The sequence below is a fragment of the Natator depressus genome, chromosome 4 (assembly GCF_965152275.1).
Source record: "Natator depressus isolate rNatDep1 chromosome 4, rNatDep2.hap1, whole genome shotgun sequence".
In the NCBI taxonomy this organism is placed as follows: domain Eukaryota; kingdom Metazoa; phylum Chordata; order Testudines; family Cheloniidae; genus Natator; species Natator depressus.
In genome coordinates, this window is record NC_134237.1 from 59,811,376 (window position 1) to 59,831,704 (window position 20,329).

A 20,329-nucleotide genomic window follows, 5' to 3' on the forward strand; every position below is an offset into this window, starting at 1 on the left:
TCAGGTAACTGCTGCCCTGGTAGCTCTCCAGGAAGGAAGGGAGGGAAGATGGGCCCACCTCACTTTTGAGGGGACTATTCCTCTATACTTTGGCTGTGAACAGCATTGGATGCCATAGCTTGACAAGCTCTGTCTGAAGGAAGAGAGCTTTACTGCAGTCATAGGGTGATTCGTTTGTATTAATTTCTCTTTCTCTTTTCGTTGACACTCTGGAAGGGGTGGACTATCTGGGACTCAGCTGGAGAGCTGAGCCTCTTATGACTGGAATTTGGTGGGGAAACACCTGGATGTTGCTGAGCAGAGTGCTGATGCCCAGCCCTAGGGAAGGAACCCTATTGAAAGCCTTATGCTGTAAAAGTTTAGACTTCACATTGAAGCTTATGAGTAATTTAATTGCCCATCCATTGACAGGAATGAAGACCACTTATACCTCATTTAAAGATGCTGGGCCTGAGTCTCACCTACAGTAGGGCCTCATTACACTCTTCTGGCAGTGTAAAGGGGCCTACGTATGGGTGGAAATATAATTTGCATCCCCATTAAGGCCCCTTACACTGCCCATTCAGTGTAAAGGGGCCTTGGTATAAATGAGAATTAGGCCCATCGCTTGTCTTTCCAGTCTTTTCTAGTCAGCACTGCATCAGCTTACTTTGAAAGTTTCCTTTATGACCATAAGGACTAAACACTTAATTTCTTTTTACCACTGCACATAAGTTAAGGCAGGCCTATTTCCCATAATAAAGGTGGAGTCTTCCACTTACAGTGGTTGTACTTAAAAAGATTTTATCACCTGTATTATTGGTATTCCCCAGTACTTGTATAGGAAACCTTCAATAACACTTTAGGGGGGAAAAAAAGTGAACATAAGGTCTGATCCAAAGCCTATTCAAATCAGTGCAAAGAGTCCCTTAGATTCCAGTGGACTTTGGTCCTGCCTATAGTTCCTAAAAGTGCACTTAGTAAAAGTTATTTTAAGAATATCTTTATATACTGAAAGGATATATTTATGGAAAGTTTTATTGCAGATACCATAAAAACTGAATTAAGTTTGAAAACCTAATTGGAAACCTATATAGTAGTTAAACCACAACGATAGTATTGCATGCATGAAGAAAAAGTGAAAAGAAAGAATAACGGCTATAATCTTTTGAAGTTAGATGCTCCCATGTACCACAGCTAAGAACATATCAGAATGTGGTTTGAGGTTTCAAATTTTTGTGTTGGGTACTAGTCTGAGGAAAAGGTGAGTCATGAGGAGGTCAGAGAAAAGTATTCTCCCAGTAGACATATTTTAGAGTTGGAATCATTTTCATTCCTTTAGTAGTATGAAAATCTCTTCACTGCTCTTAGGTAGTGTACCTAATGAGAGGTTTCAATGTAACCTGTGCCTCTGGCTTCTCTAGTCTTTTTCATGTGGATCCAGGTAAAAATCATTCCCAAAATGCACCTGTACATTTAGAAAACTGAACTTTCCTCCTCACGTTAGGTATTTTATGGCCCCCAGTAGATTGTACATTTGGCAAGGCCCCAGAACCCCGTATCTAGTCAGAGCTGATCAATATGTGTTTCTTGGCAATAAACATACAAATCAATGCTCACCTGGCCTTCTAGAGCTGCATGCCGGGCTATTGCCAACTACATTCTGTGCCGGGGACAGAAAAGGAGTAGTGTTTGGGAGGGGGCATGAGAAATTAAGAAATAAGAAATAATTTGACCTCAACATGATCTCTACTACATGCTGATATTCACATACTACCAATGTGTAGACTCTCAAGTGAAGATGAAGTCTCTGCAAATTTAACTGGGCAAAGTGTTTTTGAGATATATAAATCCTCAACCTGTCTGCTCTTGGCAGTTTTTACTTTACTGAACCAAATCCAAATGCTTGGCTTGTTTATGGTGTACTATTATTTCAGGGACTCCACAGTGCCTGGGATGGACGAGAACAATCATCCGGTGCATTCTAGGCAGATGAAGGAAAACACGCAAGACTGGGTTTGACCTGATTTGGGTCTGTTGCTGATTCAGATGCCAGCTGAGGATGTCACAGACTTGCTGGTCTTCAGGGTTCAGTCTGTGATGGATCAGCTACCCCTAGTTGATCCTAATTGGCTGGAGATCAGGTGGTTTAGTTATTAGCTTCAGCTGGAGATTATCAGAAAGAGCTGGGTGAGCCTACTTGGAGAAGGAGATGGGAAATGTTTTCTCTCTGAAACAATTTGAAGGAAAGCTGAGAAGATGAAAGGGAAGAAGAGTAGGCCAGTTACTCTCAGGCTGAGCTGGAAGCCTGATGAGAGGCAGGAGCTGTGATGAATCTGCACCCCTGGGTAAGAGAAGGAATATGTCAACCCCTGGACAGGGATGTGCATTGAGGTGCAAGAACCGGTGTGTGTGTGTGTGTGTGTGTGTGTGCGCAAACTGTGAGGGTCAAGGAGTGCCTGCAAGGAAGAGGCCCCTGCTGAGCCTGGTTGGGATGAAGATTCAGTTTTTAATATTCGCTGGATTTTATTAAAGGACTCTGGGGTCCCAGCAGGGGCAGGATTCTGTAAAGTGGTCAGGCTACTCCTATGCTTGGAGGAGGCTGAAGAATAGTGTGGGGGAGGGAGGAAGCCAGAGGCAAAAATTGCTGCAGCAGCGCAGCTATGTAGGAAGGAACGTATTGAGTTAACAACATTGCCACTGGGAGACTTAGGCTACCTACCACTCATTAATGGAGATGGTATTTGGGTCAAGATTCTAGGCAACTGGTACCCAACTCAAGTCAAATCAATTCCTGAGTGTTTTACTTCCCATATCCCCCTGAATGACTTTTCTCTTCCAGCTCTCATCCTCTACGTGCCCTTCTCATTGTTCTAATTTCCTGTAATATGATACCAATCAATATGTTCCATACATAACAAAAGCATATGCAGCACATATAACTAAATACTTACACCATTTAGTACCAATCATTTTCATGTGACTGTTCAAGAGCTTGTAAATTTACAAGTAAGCAAACTGTAGGTGGCAATTGTGGACCGAGCCTTAGGAATTGGAAACTAGGGTTCTCTTCCTCTTACCTCTGCTACTGATTTGCTGTGTGACCTTTCATCAGGTCCTAAATGGTGTGTCCAACACCCGAGGCAGTCAATGAAAGATTTATGGCCTTCCCTGAACCAAACCTTTAATTGCTGTAAGTCTCAATTCCCTCCTCTGTAAAATATGGATCATAGTGCTTGCTCAACTGCTCTTGTAAAATGTTTTGAAATACACAGATGAAAAGTGCTATCTAATGGTGAAATTCATTCTTGTACAGAAAGCCACTACTAGGTGCTATTCAAGTCTTGCTTAAATCCTCAAAATAAGGCTTAAATAGGACTTAATGGCACATAGGCCAGGTGCTGGTCCTCTGTTCAGAGATGACATCACCCTATGTGCACAGTTTAATACTATTTATTCTGTTTCAGGTTTTGAAATGCAGAAGTCTCCAACAGTGATATGTGCCTGCAGCTTTGATTTCATCTAACAAAGTTTTTTAGTGTAAAAATTTCCTTAAGTGTTTTCAAATGGTCCTAAGGCCTGCTGAAGAGGAGTCCTATTACTGCAGACCTTGGAACAGGGGTGGGCAAACTATGGCACAGAGGCTGCATCCGGTCCCTCAGATGTTTTAATCTGGCCCTGAAGCTCCCACTGGGGAGCAGGGGCCAGGGCTTGCCCTACTCCAGCCAGGGAATGGGACCAGGGGTTGGCCCTGCTCTGCATGGCTCCCAAAAGCAGCGGCATGTCCCCCCTCTGGCTCCTACACATAGGAGCAGCCAGGGGGCTCTGCACGTTGCCCCCGCCCCAAGCACGGCCCCCGCAGCTCCCATTGGCCGGGAACCCATTGGCTGCAGGGGCAATATGCAGAATCGCCTGGTCATGCCTCTGCGTAGGAGCCAGAAGAGGGACATGCTGCTGCTGCTTCCGGGAGCTGCTTGAGGTAAGTGTTGCCCGGAGCCTGCACCCCTGTCCCCCTCCTGGGCCCCAAACCCCTGCCCTGATCCCTTTCCCACCCTCCAACCCCCCCTTGGTCCCAGCCCAGAGCACCCTCCAAACCCCCAACCTCTCAGCCCCAGCCAGAGCCCTCACCCCCCACATCTCTAGCCCCAGCCTGGATCCTGCTCCTGCACCCTGAACTCCTCATTTCTGGCCCCACCCCAGAGCCTTCACCCCCAGTTGGAGCCCTCACCTCCTCCCACACCCCAATCCCCAATTTCATCAGCATTTGTGGCCCGCCATACAATTTCCTTACCCAGATGTGACCCTCGGGCCAAAACGTTTGCCCACCCCTGCCTTAGTAGGGCCACAAGAATGGAGGCCGCCTTAAGGGCAGCAGCTGTAATTGGTCCTGGTTTTGGCATGGCACCTACAAGAGGGAAATGCTCCGGAGCACCTCTCTTGTGTGTGTACTACAGCGGGGCCAGCGACAATCTGTTTGATAGTAAATAATGCTGTTGATGCATAGTAAGGAATAATATCCAACTTTCTGTCACGGAAGAGCTAACATGAGGAAAAAGCAATAAATTATTTTATCCACTAAGGATTTATCTAGACATGGAGTTATTCCAGAACAGCAATTAAAGAAGAACTCCATGTGTGGATACCTTTAGTCCAGAATAAGAGTGCCTTTTTATGAACTAGCTTATCTAGCTTTGGAAGTAGATTTAGAAAAAGGCACTCTTATTCTGGACTAAAGGTATCCACACATGGAGGTTTTTCTGCTTTAAATTCTTTCCCTAACTTATTCTGGAATAATTTACGTTAGACAAATCCTAATAAAGTCACTTAGTTATAATCACTGAAGTGAACAAATGTAACTCTGAATGCCATTTAAGTCAGTGGCAAAACTCCCATTTTCTTCAGTGATGTCAGGATCTGGCCCGCAGAGCCTGTTAAGTAAAAAGGTGCCTTTATTGCACAGTCCCTCTTCAGAGTAGAACAGTACTTTGAGTCTGTTCTTTCTAATTTACTCTCAGCAAAGTCTGTGCACTTACTGAAGTTTGAGAATTTCTCACAGGTGGTTTGCAGAATTGGGGCACATTCACTACTAAGCATACACATGGTACAAATGTGTAAACTAGATACCATTAACTTGGGTTTGATAGAGATTGGGAGTGGCTGGGTCATTACACATTGAATCTATTTCCCCATGTGAGGATACTTAACACCTTCTTGTCAACTGTCTAAATGGGCCATCTTGATTATCACTACATTTTTTTTTTCTCCTGCTGATAATAGCTCATCTTAATTAATTAGCCTCGTACAGTTTGTATGGCAACTTCCACCTTCTGTGTATGTGTGTGTATGTGTATATATATTCTTACTATATGTTCCATTCTATGCATCCGATGAAGTGGGCTGTAGCCCACGACAGCTTATGCTCTCATAAATTTGTTAGTCTCTAAGGTGCCACAAGTACTCCTGTTCTTTTTGGGGATACAGACTAACACGGCTGCTACTCTGAAACATGGTACAAATAGGACACTTTGTTCAGAATACACACAAGTTCATACTTGTATACTATCATATATGTAGCTTGGGTCATCTAAGCTCACAAAAAGATCTTTAAAAAGAAAAGGAGTACTTGTGGCACCTTAGAGACTAACAAATTTATTGTATATCTGTTACTGGTGAGTGCTGGAGGACCATGGAAGCCCTTCTTTTTCTGATCTAATATCTTCTGCTAGCTTATTTTGGAAATGTAGCTCCAGTGAGACCTTCTAGTAGTTAGTGGAATGACCTTCATATACCAGTACAAATACCATATGACTGATATTATTATGCATGATAAATGTATATCTCCAGTCAAACTGAAATTATTACATGAATCTTATGTAGGGGAAATAGGTGAATATACAATTATATGCGGAATATGCCATTTTAATTAAACTCTATTTGTTGCTAGGATCTTATGCAAAAGGGGGGAGGGATAGCTCAGTGTTTTGAGCATTGGCCTGCTAAACCCAGGGTTGTGAGTTCAATCCTTGAGGGGGCCATTGAGGGATCGGGGCAAAAATTGGGGATTGGTCCTGCTTTGAGCAGGGGGTTGGACTAGATGACCTCCTGAGGTCCCTTCCAACCCTGATATTCTATGATTAACAGTTATGCAAGATCATGAATGTTTTATGTAAAATTTCAAATTAAATTTTATGTAGGGGAAATGTGTGCAGGTTGAGAGATCTGCTTAAAACATGGCAACATTACAACATGGTTACAGTTTGCAGTGTAGTTGAGAAGCACCCCTAGTATGAATTTGTCCTCTGATTAAATCATAATTGTAGTGTAGGTGAGCCTTAATTATAAGGATTGTACATGGTGTTGCTCTAATTTAGAGAACTAGGTACACTGTTTCAATATGTCTTCGAGTATTAGTAGGCAACTAACTGCCAAAGCATTGTCTGCATCTGGTAGTGTGATTTCTCATGTCTGAAATTTAGAAAGAGGATGTTGTCCATCTGGGGTACTATATAAAACCAGAAGTATTAGAGCAAGTTTAAACATTTTCCCAAAGTTATACGTACAGTAATATAATTTCAGGCTAAATTAACCTCATCCAGTTGCTTCTGGACAACCAAGTCACATTGCATCACTTTTGAAATTAATATATTTCCTTCTTTCTCTGTATGTATTAAATTGCTTCCACATGTATTCCATATTTAACAAATTTATCATAGAAGTCTTATTGTCACTTTAAATTACTCTGCAATTAGGTCAGACCCAGGGTTCTCAGACTTTTTCATAACCTGGATCACATTTTAATAGTGTGTTTTGTATACACCCCCCTGTCCCATCTGTGATTGCATAACATCCCTATGGCAACTACAGCTGCTGCCTACATGGAAACGTAAAGTTAGTAAAATATTTTATGCATTTCTAGGTCTCTAAATGCCATTTAATAGCTGAGAATAAGGAGGAGCCAGAACTGTGTGACCAGCCAGTTCTACACCAATCCCTGCCAACTGTTCCGTGGACTATAGTTTAGGAACATTGGGATTTGACAACATCATTTTTGTATTTGAGTGGCAGGTGCCTGTCTTCACTCTTATTAATTTTTTTTTTCTGATTAGTAGGCCCTGACCTTTCTAGATGTTCCATGTCTCTTTCTTTTTTTGTGTGTGTGTGCATGCGTGTGGCGGGGCAGAAGCTGGAAGTCTAAACAGAAGTTAGGTAGCCCTCTCCCAGTCACAACTGGTTGGGTTGTAGAGCTCCACTGGCAATGAGCAAGGGACCAGAGGCCAGACACTATCTCTTTCTGAGGTGCTTGTCTACAAACAGGAAATTAGAAGTAGGGCTGGGCAAAAATTTTGTTTCTGTTTTCAGCTAACAGATTTTTTCATGAAATGTCTTTATGCAGAAAATTGAGTTTTTCATCAAAGAACTGAATGCCTGAAAACTGAAATATTTTGATCTGGATATGCTGCCATGGTGCCTCATGGGAGTTTGGGAACATTAGGCAACCAGTTTCCTCTATGGGCTGGGCTGGGCTCCCCACTTCTGCATTATATCTCCCATGAGGCAGCATAGCCAGGGATTCTCATTTTGCACTGCTTCCCCTTTCCAAGAGAAGAGATTGCAGCGTATGATGGGAGATGTAGTCTGAGCATGGAGCCCTGCCCCCAGAGAAAAATGGGAGCATGAGGCATTGTAGTAGCATTTCTGAATAGAAATTTTTCAGTTTTCAAACAAAATATTTTGGTTTTCAGCAGATTTATTGATATATATAACTTTATTTCCAAACTTCTGCAAAAAGAAGGACAGTGGTGATAGTCACAATAGACACTGCTTCCCACAGCTCCGATTGGCCGGGAACAGCGAACTGCGGCCACTGGGAGCTGCGGGGGGCCATGCTTCTGGATGGTCAATGTCAGCAAAATGTCTCTCTGCCTGCACTCAGCTTACCCTGATGGGCCGCATGTGGCCCGCAGGCCTCAAGTTGCCCACCACTGGTCTGACTCTTAGGTGTTCTGCCATCTAGTGGAATTTATAACCCTGAGTTAGGTGCTCAGGCTCCCTGTACAATGCATAAGGAGAGTTAAGTGCCTAAAAATGGGATTCACAGAATTGTGAATTGACCCAGGTTCAAAGCCCCACTCTGCCTGATGGCAAGCAGAGACTTGAACTCAGGCTTCCCAAGTGAGTGCCCTAACCATTAAGACAGACCCATGCCAGGAAAACCTAATCTCACTTTTTGAAGCTGGTCCACGGTGTATGAGATACTCTACCTCCTCTCTATTTATTAGCATATTTGTGACAAAGCTATATGGGCTGGAGATGAGGGTATCCAGAGGATTATCATAGGTGGGGTGGAGGGGTCACTTATTCTCAGGCTCAGTAGCTTTTATTCTTTGCTTTATTATCTATGACATTCCCACAGTGCTCCCTGTAGACTTGTCGCTGTAAATATGGATTTCTGCTTTCTGCTTGCTACAACCCTTACTAGACTGAAAAGTGTCATAGCATGAGTGTCGCTGCTTCTAGCATGAGGTGGGCTGAGGTGTGAACAAGTGTATATTACCCTAGGGAAATTACTTCAGTTATCTTCTGTAGCTTTCTTTTATCTGAAAGAACATTTTAAAATGTTTCTCCTTTCCTGTCTCAAATTTGAACCTGATGTAGGGGGTTGAGATTGGGATGCAGGAGGGCAGGGAAGGACTGAGGGGAAGACAGTAATAACTATCTAGGTTGGTTAAAAGTCTTACTCTTGGAGAATTTCTGTCAGAGGCAGGAAATGAGATTTCAAACTTTTCACAGAGGTCAGCATGCAGGGAAGGATTGGAAGAGCTTGTGAAAGCAGGGGAAAATCATGGTGCTCCCTTTTTAAAAAGAAGCTGGAGACTGTTTTGAAAAAATACAGGACATCTAATGTAGAGGGTCAAGCAGGCAACTACAGACACAGATTGCATGGCCTTGTGTTAGAAACATTGGCATCTGGAATCAAAGTGCCATTTAAATAATATATAAACTATTAAATTTCCTCATTACTGCAAATAGCATTTGGAGGACCTATCCCTATTTGAGTCGTCTTAGGATTGCAAAAAGAAAAGGAGGACTTGTGGCACATTAGAGACTAACAAATTTATTTGAGCTCAAATAAATGTTAGTCTCTAAGGTGCCACAAGTCCTCCTTTTCTTTTTGCGAATACAGACTAACACGGCTGCTACTCTGAAACCTGTTCTTAGGATTGAAGTATGTACCTACCACAGTGATCGTCTATAGTGTACTACCTAATCCACTGAGCAGTGTATTGACTTTAAAAACCAACATTAACACACGACCTGGCCCAACATATTTTTAAATCTGATAGCTGCTCAGAAGTCTTTGTGAAATATCATTAGTGCAGTTGTAATTCCTCTCCATGTCCAGTCCTGTTTTTTTTTTTTCTTTGAATGGCTAGGGGTTATATTCCCCCCCGCCCCTTGTATCTTTCTACCTTCACTGAGCTGACTTTGAGTTGCTGTTCTCCGCTCATAGCAGCTCATGTCAGGAAATCCAATACCATCTCTGTCTGCCCCCGCCCCAAAAGGGAGGGGGAATGGAATGAGGGAATGAACAAGAAATTCCTCTTTCTAAATATGCCACCATAAGTAGTTTTGCTATAGAAACTTATGCCCAGATGAGTTGTGCAAAGTAAAGAAACTGCCTGCCTGGTAAGTAAGTAAATTGGTTTAGTCATGCTAGTTGTACATCATATGATCAGTTGGAATAACCAAACCCACTTTTAATCCTGAGCTTTCATTATCAGAACCTTCATTCATTACATTAGAAAAATGTTTAGCAATATACAGCCTGAAAGATGAGCCTTATAATAAATATTTGTCTCCTCATGGACACTCATGAGTCCCTCCGACTTCTGCATATGATTGTTTTATTTAAAATCTATAAAGTTTCTGTTATAAAAGAAAAGACTGGAATTTGTTATAGTAAGTGGCAATTACCAAAGACCAGGAGTAAAATTTTATAGGACCATAGAAAAAGGATGAAGTGTCAAGGCAGGCCAATATTGTCCCACTGAAGCCAATTATAAAGGTCATAGGGCTTATTGGGGGTGGGGAGCTCTGTAGGAGGAGGGTAGTAAAGGTTCCACTAGAAGGTTGGTGGTCATTGAAGTCAAACCTCCAAATGAGCCCGCAGTGGTTAGCTTACTTCCAAACTCCTGTAAAAAGAACTATAGTGCTGATATTTGCAATATGCACTGCAGAATTTGCACAGCTCTAGTTCATCCTTTTTACTGGTACATATAGAAGAAAAGCTATCTGAAGGAAATGACTTTCTAAGCCTTTCTAGTGTTTAGAGCTAGTGTACAGTATAATTTTGAAAAATAAGAAAGCTACATGTATCTATGGATAATGAAATAGCATGCATAAGATATTACTACAGAATTTATATTAGAACTACAATTAAATCGTGTTTAGGGTTTGTACTAGAGATGGTTTTAAAAAGTGGTAAATATTAAAGGGAGTCTTTCAAAAACATTTTTTATTTTAAAGAACAATATTATGAAATTTGACTCTTAAATTCTTCCCAGTTGTCTTGCTGATTGAAAAGCCTGAAAATCTTTTGAAAATTGTTGACCAAGCTTTTGACAGGGGACACTTAATCAAAAATTGAATTGTTGACCTTTTTTGGTTAAAATCTTAATGGTCAGAAAATTTCCATCAGTTATAGTATTACATGCATGATGTTATCTTACTAACATTCCATTCTTGTTGCCTAAAATACAGATTTACTAATTTTAGTAGTTTTGTAGAATCCAAAGAACTAAATTAATGTACAGTATGTTTTTATTGTGGGGGAAACAAAGTATAAATCTTTTTTTTTTTTTAATTTTTTAAAGTTTACTCACTGTTGTTAAATGTTCCCATATCAACTTCGTTTTCCTTCAGAGTCACACACTGATGGTTACTGTTGGGCTGCCATGAGTGCTGAGTTATATATACACTGCTTGTCTTACACTGAAATGGCATTTCCAGAAATATTAGCCTGAGATGTATTTCCATAAATTATAGAATTCAAGAGGATAACAGGTTGGGGATGGTTTGGAGAGAGGAAAAGAAGACTATTGTGTTTTAAAACAGTATTAGGAATCGAAATTTAAGTACTAGTGCTAGCTCTACCATAGACTACATTTGTGATCTGACAAATCACTTACAACAACATTTCCAAATTTGGATGACTAAAATTAAGCCCTTAACTCCATATTTAAAAAGTACCTAAGTGGCATACATTGCAGAGGCACTGAGCAGCCACATCTCATGCTGGCTCAGCACTCTGGTGCAGAAGTGCCTAAATATAGATATGGGGGCCTAATATTGGGGACCCAACTTCAAAAATATTGTGTTTTTAATCTCTCATCTGTTTCCTCAACTGTGAAATGGGGACAATTCCTTAATGCTTGTGAAGTGCTTAGAGATCCAAAGATGCAAGATCATTATTTCTAATTTTCCATCAATGGGTCAAATTCTGAAGTTTTTACTTTGTTTATATTAAGACAAAACTCTTGCTGGGTTCTAATCAACTGTGACTTGGCCAGAGCAAGGACTGAGTATAAAATGAGTTTAAAATAGATATTTCCAAATATTCCTTATCACTTCAATTTCCAGAATTCTTTTAAGTCAGTAACTCATCTATAGCACCAATAATGAATCCTCTACTGACAGTGAAAAATATTAGTCTCATGTTCTAATGCCCTTTAAAAAAATCCATCGCAGGGTGACTACTTCTGAAAGATTGTTGAAACTGAGAATAAATTCAGTTTCAACATTTTCTTTTTCCTTACAGTCACTGCCGGGAAAACACACAAATGTTGTGTAATAATTTTCTGGATCCTTTTCAGTTTATGATGATGATGACAGCATAAAGACTTTAGCCCTAAATGGAATTTTTTTTGAGTTCTGGGTATAATCTACTTTGATATTTTTATCAGTGTAGGCCAAAAGCCTCCTCTGAAACTGCATTCACAGAAAACCAGACACTCGTGCACATAGCATATGCTCACCCCAACTGCGTAGTTAGATGCCTGTATGGTTTGTATGATCAAGTGCTGAATCCAGTACAAATGGATTTTTGTGCATGCAATTTCATAGGCTCTGTTGCGGCCATTACAAAAAAATTGTCCTTTGTTTTTGTTTGAGTATTCTCAGAGCTACATCCAAACTTCTGTATTTTGTTACAAAATGCTATGAAATTTTATGAATCTTGTCTTCACTTCCTGCATTTGTAGCTTTTTAAATTGCATTTTACTATAGTAGCATTTGCAAAATTTCAAAGTTCCTTCCACCACTCACTAGTGGAACTATGCTGGTGAATTTTCATTCCAAAAGGAGGTAGTCTAATGGCTAAAGCATTATGCAGTCAGGTGTTATAAGTCTGTTCTTGGTTCAGCTCAGTTATTTGCCCAGAGTCATACAGCTGGTCATCTAGTTAAGCTCTCTGCTTCACTCTTCCAATCTGTAAAATTGGGATGATAATACCTGCCTCACTGGATGTTGAAGTTTAATGTCTGAAAAGCACTTTGAGATCCTCGGATGAAAGGCACTTAATAAGTGCCAATTTTTAGTTATTAAAATTTGCTATTTCTCTTTAGATGCAAACATTCTGGCCAGTTCTAGTTGTCCATTCTTTCTCCTTCTCCCCCCCCATAAACTACTTTAGCTGCTAAAAAAAGGGGGAGTTGTAACAGCCCCCCCCCCCAAATCCAAAGAAATGGAAATAGCGTAGTGTACTTATATAGCAGACAAAGCACAACAACTCAGTCATCAGCTCACTCTGTGAAGTGAAATTTTAATAGGAAAAATGAACAAGCTTAAAAGGGTATTGTCAACTACAAAAAGTCTTAACTTTTATTTAGTAGCTATTTTTTGTACAGTAGATCTAGAGGTCAGGGTTCTCCCCAACTTCCTTTTCCAAATGACATGGGCAGCTGTATGGTATCTGGTTTTGGTTGCTTTGGTTTGTTCAAACCAAATTCTTGGGCACGCCATGCATGAAGTTGTGAGCATGTGCTGTCTCTGGCCTAGAGGTTATTATTAGTTAAGTTATAAAAAGAATGAGAATGAAACTGAATCCATTTCTTTGCTAGTCTCAAGTCTGTAAAATTGTGGTACACATGGGATGCAATACTTTGTGTTTTATGACCACTTTACTTTATTATGGAGAAGAAATGTCAAACATCTTTATCTAATTTATTAAGTTGTACATTATCCAGATTTGGCTGATGATTTGAGCATTTGCCCTTTAACATATGATTTAGCAGAAAAGGAACAGATACCTACAGTATCTTCCTACATTATTATTATTTTTGGAATGCCATGTTGGTTTGTTAGTAATTCTACGGTAGGATCAGTTTATCCAGATGTTTAGGGTAACCATAACGCTTAAGTGGTAACTATCCAATTCTATAGTCTGCATATACCACTAATTAATCTGAATCACTTCCCATAATAAATAAAAGCTTTTATTTTGTTTGAAAACTGATTTGGAGTAACTTAAGCCAATGTCATATACCTACTTTTCTATTCAAAGGGGCCATATATGTCCCTTGATTGCATTGGCATTAACAACATAAAAAATTCCTCTTATGGAGGGCAGTATATTGCTTAGAATGACATAGTAGGGGTGCTGGTGATAGGATAAAGTATTTAACAGATAATGCTGATGCATGAGGCCTGGTTACAAAAAATCAAAATAATTGAAATTGAAGTTTTGTTTCAGCCAAAGGCTGGATGCTAGACTGGAAATCAAACACGTCTGTGTTTTGTTTTTGCCTTTTGCCTGGAAATTATATTCCTGTCCAAGTCAACAATTTAGTCAGCAACTAAAACAAAATATTTCTTCAATAATGACTGAAGATGTAGGTGCTGCAGCTGATTGACTGCAGAGACTGAGAATTACTTGATTGCCTTGAGGTATAAAATATTTGGGTTATCTTTAATTTGTAATGCAAAGTTCACTGTTTCACATCAAATCAAGGTTTACTGCTGCATCTTGTCATATGTTTTCATGAGCTGATTTCTGTTTTTTCTTTACATTTCCATTCAGTTTAGATTCAGTTACTAGCACTAGTTCAAATGTTTTGAGAAGCCTGGGTTGAAAATAAGAAATTTCAAAGACAGAACTACATCATCATAAGTTCCTTCTGCCAAATGCCCCCTTTTGCTTCCATAAGGAGAAGGGAGCTAAGAGTACATCTGGGTGGGGATGTTGGCTGGGCTGCTGAGGTCAGGGAAGTAGGGAGTATGAGTTTTGTAGCATGTGTGTCCTTCCCCAGCTCTCTGGTCCCGTGGAAACAGCTTTTTGAGGGCATTGTCGCATTTCATTCCCACAAGTAGGGAAGGTGTGGACTGGTTATGGGAGAACCATGGCTTTTTCTAATCACACAAAACCGAACACCCTTGCCCTGTTCCCTGCCCAGAGGCTCCCCCCCCACTCACTCCATTTCCCCCCTCCCTCTGTTGCTTGCTCTCCCCGCCCTCCCTCCCTCACTCGTTTTCACTGGGCTGCCTCAGGGGGTTGGAGTGCAGGAGGGGGTAAGGGCTCCGGGGTGGGGACGGAAATGAGCGATTCAGGATGCAGGAGAGGGCTCTGGGTGGGGGGTGGAGCCGAGGGGTTTGCAGTATGGTACGGGGCTCCGGGGTGAGGCAGGGAGTTAGGGTGTAGGAGGAGGTATGGGCTCTGGGCTGGGGTGCAGGTTCCAGGGTGGGGCCAGAAATTAGGAGTTCAGGGTGCGGAAGGGGGCTCTGGGCAGGGGGTTGGGGTGTGTGGGTTCCAGGAGGCAGTTCAGGTGCAGGAGGGGGCTCAGGGCTGGGGTGTAGGAGGGGGTGCAGGGTCCAGTAGGGAGTTTGGATGTGGGAGGGGGCTCAGACCTGGGGAAGAGGGTTAGGGCGTGGGGAGGGGCTCTGGGTGGCACTTATCTCTGGGGGACTCCCCTGGAAGTTGCGACATGTCCGTCGACTCCTAGGCAGAGGCATGGCCAGCAGACTCTGCACATTGCCTCTGACCACAGGTGCCTCCCCCACCATTCCCATTGGCCACAGTTCCTGGTCAATGGGAGCTGCAAAGTCGGTGCTCGGGGCGGGGGCAGTGCATGGAGCCCCCATGGCTGTCCCTCGACCTAGGAGCCCGAGGGACATGTCACTGCTTCCGGGGAGCCACGCAGAGCCAGGTTGGAAGCCTCCTAGCCCCAAACCAACCGGACTTCTAACAGTCCAGTCAGTGGTGCTGACCAGAGCCACCAGAGTCCCTTTTTGACTGGACATTCCTGGCACCCCTTCCTATATTTTGCTTATTGTAAGTAAAGGTACTATTGTTTTTCAAGACAAGTCCTTGTCCTCTTGCTAGAAACAGGTAAGAGAGAAACTGTGGTTGCTGCTTGAGAGAGACATTTATTGGCGGAGGGGAGGCAGGGGCTTGAATATGGTGTGAATGCAGTAAGCTAAAGGACCAGAAAGCAAGGGGTACTATTAATGTAGGTTGTGTAAAAGACAGATCTGTGATCCAGGAAGAAAAGAATTCAACCAGAGGAGAAGTATCCAAAATGTTTTTTGATAGAGAAGAATTGACTGTGTGACTAAAATGCAGCGGTGTTAATTTTCAAGAAACACATTTTGGAAAATGTGTGTAAATTTTAAGCATGTGCTTAAATCCCATTGGGACACAAGTACCACATGTGTAAGTGTTCTGTTGAATAGCAATGGGATTATGCACATTCTTAAAGTTAAGCATGTGCTTAAATGCTTTGCTAAATCAAGGCCCTATTGAGCAGGATAAAATAAGCAGAAGTTCTTGAAAACCCTGGGTGTGAAACAAAGCTGGCAAATCCTAAAAGAAACCATAAATTAAGGTGCAACAGATTAAAATTCCTCTGAGAAAATATGCAAGGAAAAGCCAATGCGGCTTCACAAGGGACTGCTCAAAAACCTATGGTTAACAAATGAGCTGTTCTGGAAATGGAAAAGAGGGAGGCAAGAACATTCAGTAAGCTAAGGCTCAAGGGGAAAAATAAGGAGTAAAAACACCCATAATGAGTTAAAGCTACTCAAAGCAGTTACCTTGTGAAAATGCCTTCTTATTCCTTTTTTATCAGGGGAAAATGAAATCTCAAATTATAATGGGAGGATGAAATCAATGCATACCAAAAAAAAAAAAAAAGCCTTTAACAAGAAAAATAAATACAAGAGTTTTGGGCAACTTTTACACCTTCAAAAGCAGGTACTGGTTAAAGGCAAACAAATTATTGGTAAATTGGAGCATCTGCGAATCAGCAGCTGGAGGTGAGATGTAACCTATGATGCTGAGAATTAGCTAACGAACTCACACTGAACCTCTGACAATGGGTTTTGAAAAGCAAGCTGGGGAGGTACCTGAAGATTAGAAAAAAGCAACCAATGTGGTACGATAGCTAGCAAAGGAAAGAAGAGTAATCCTGGTAATTATCATCTACTAAATTTCAGTTCAGTCTCTATTAAAATTGTGGCATAGCGCGTTAGCTGTTGCCAGTAATGCAGTGTGCTCTTATGTGGAGAATACTCTTGGGGAGTAGCGAACCATATGTGGAACTGCTCTTTTGATATAAGTTGTCAATAGGGTTTACTGGACTGAAATGAAGCCAGCCCATGATACTTCTTCCAGCATTCATGCCACCTATGCCATCAGCAGGGAGAAAGAGTGGCATAGGAGCTGCTATGCTGTTTTTGTGCCTATAAACTGGAGTGAACCTAAAGTGTCTGGATGCATCACAAGCCAGGATATCAATAAACAAGCATCAGAGAGTTTATAAAGAAAAAATCCTGTCAGGCAAATACGTAAAATCAACCTGCTGATTTGGGCCAAATTCATTCCTGGTGTAACTTCACTGAACAATTCTACCTGAGATGAATTTAGGCCAACCAAGGTATAGCGCTGAGGGTTGGCTTCTAATGGGGTGCCTGAATGGCTGAGGTTCACTCGGTTTAGTTGTATCTAATGCTTTCATTATTAAGACAGAAGAAAGTGGTGTAATAGCATGTTAATGACATTTACAAAAATTAAACTGGAAAGTGTAAGCACCAATATAGACACACAATACAAAAGGATTCAGAGAAGTTAAACGTATGTCACTTTCTGCACGCTAACTTGATCTTGGCCCATTCATGGCTGATAAAAATGAGACTGTAGAATAACTTTTTTTTTGCAGTACTTATGTGGGCAGGAGGAAATAATAAAAACTGAAGATACTGAAGAAGTATAAAAGACCTAAATATTATAATGGACAGCAAATTAGACCTATGATGTGACAGAAAAAGACGAGAGATTTTGAGCTGCATATATCCTGGAGGAAAGAGATGATAGTACCTTTCTATATGATAGTAAAACTACCCCTGAAATATCATGTACGGTTCTGAGTACCATACTTCATTATTGAGAAGTTGAAAGGAGTTGAGAAGAGCACCACAACTGATTGGAAGGCTAGAGCAGTTAATTTTAAGGAAAGCTTACAGCAAATAATTATATTTGTCTAGCACAAAAGATGACTAACCACCATGTACCCGCATGGCCCCACAGTATGCCAACATTTTTATGGCTGACTCGGAACAACGCTTCCTCAGCTCTCATTTCCTAATGCCCCTACTCTACTTGCGCTACATTGATGACATCTTCATCATCTGGACCCATGGAAAAGAAGCCCTTGAGGAATTCCACCATGATTTCAACAATTTCCATCCCACCATCAACCTCAGCCTGGACCAGTCCACACAAGAGATCCACTTCCTGGACACTACAGTGCTAATAAGCGATGGTCACATAAACACCACCCTATACCGGAAACCTACTGACCGCTATACTTACCTACATGCCTCCAGCTTTCATCCAGATCACACCACATGATCCATTGTTTACAGCCAAGCTCTAAGATACAACCGCATTTGCTCCAACCCCTCAGACAGAGACACACACCTACAAGATCTCTATCAAACGTTCTTACAACTATAATACCCACCTGCTGAAGTGAAGAAACAGATGGACAGAGCCAGAAGAGTACCCAGAAGTTACCTGCTACAGGATAGGCCCAACAAAGAGTAACAGAACGCCACTAGCCGTCACCTTCAGCCCCCAACTAAAACCTCTCCAGCATAGCATCAGGGATCTACAACCTATCCTGAAGGACGATCCCTCACTCCCCCAGATCTTGGGAGACAGGCTAGTCCTCACTTACAGACAGCCCCCCAAACCGAAGCAAATACTCACCAGCAACCACAGAACAAAACCACTAACCCAGGAACCTATCCTTGCAACAAAACCCATTGCCAACTCTGTCCACATAGCTATTCAAGGGACACAATCATAGGACCTAATCACATCAGCCACACTATCAGAGGCTCGTTCACCTGCACATCTACTACTGTGATATATGCCATTGTGTGCCAGTAATGCCCCTCTGCCGTGTACATTGGTCAAACCAGACAGTCTCTATGCAAAAGAATAAATGGACACAAATCAGACGTCAAGAATTATAACATTCAAAAACCAGTTGGAAAACACTTCAGTCTCTCTGGTCACAGACCTAAAAGTCGCAACAAAAAAACTTCAAAAACAGACTCCAACAAGAGACTGCTGAATTGGAATTAATTTGCTAACTAGACACAATTAAATTTAGGCTTGAATAAAGACTGGGAATGGATGTGTCATTACACAAAGTAAAACTATTTCCCCATGTTTATTCTCCCCCCCCCCCACCCCACTGTTCCTCACACGTTCTTGTCAACTGCTGGAAATGGCCCACCTTGATTATCACTACAAAAGGTGGGGTTTTTTTTCCATTTGTTTCTCTCCTGCTGGTAATAGCTCACCTTACCTGATCACTCTTGTTACAGTGTGTATGGAAACACCCATTGTTTCATGTTCTGTGTATAGAAAATCTCCCCACTATATTTTCTACAGCATGCATCCGATGAAGTGAGCTGTAGCCCATGAAAGCTTATGCTCAAATAAATTTTAGTCTCTAAGGTGCCACAAGTCCTCCTTTTCTTTTTGTGGATACAGACTAACACGGCTGCTACTCTGAAACCAAAGGAAAGAGGTTCTAAGGAAATAAAAGGTCTGAGACAGCCAAATAGAGGAGAGCTCCAAAGCCACCTGTTCTATTCATTTCTAAGGAGAATTAATTCTGCTGTGAGGTGATGGCAGTTTCCTAATAAGAGGAGAAACAGAATGGACAAGCTAAAATATTGCTTTCATAATATATTTATTTTTGGAGGGGAGATTGGGGGAGACAATAACATTAATGCTTTCTTTGACTGTCTAGTGAGCAGCAGACTTGCAGTCTTTCACAGCAGAGAAGCTTTTTTTTACTCAGGCCAGCATACGCATTGCCAGTCAAAGCTACATGAAGCTAATTTTTTCCCCCTCATAAAAGTAGAAGGATCTTTTATATCAATACAAGCTTAGCAAAATACATCAGAACGTCATGTAACAATCGAAGATCACACTCCAGCGATGCATCCTCAGTGGCCCTGTTTGGAGTAACCAGGACATACGCTGAATGATCTCTCACACATCTTATTATTTTTTTATCTTTTGTGCAAGGGTCTTGTAGCGTGGAATTAACTTTTTTGCTTGCAGAAACCATACAAATCAGATGTAGCTAAATTATCAAAGAACATTCTAATGCAAACAGAAAATAGAATGCTTATTATGCATGATTTGTGATTAAATTTGTAATACCACATGGTCTCAATATTTGGTTGTACTGTGCCTTCTGTTACACTTCTATGAGTTGCTGCACTGGGGATGATACTTTGAATACAACTATATCTTGAATAATATGAAGGGGGAAGAGCAGAAGTAGAATACTTGCAGAAATAGAAAAGATACACAATGCATCAGACACAGACAGGCTAAATATTTTAGTTCTGAATATCTGGACTTAAATAGGGCTTCTCTATTAAAAAGTTGTAATAAATGAGTGTCATTTCATGAATGATGCTCATACTGTGTACATTAATAGAGAAGAGAGGCCAATAAATGTCTGAATATAGTGGGCATATGCTAGACATCCAAAGGTATATTAAAACAAGTCAGTGTACAGTTAGTGTTTTCACGGAAGCAGCTTGCTTTGTGCTGCACAGTTTTCATCTGTGCTTCAAGTGTTAGTTCTTCTGGCTGAAGAAATGGCAGAATTAAAAAGCAAAACAAAAAACCCCTCAAATTAGTGGTTTCAAAATACAGTACACAAAGTACATAAGAAATTGGGGTGTCTAAAAACTGCTTTTTCTGTTAGTCTAATCACTCAAGTCTCTCTGGCAATTGGTTGAGGTAATTTTATTTAGTACACTT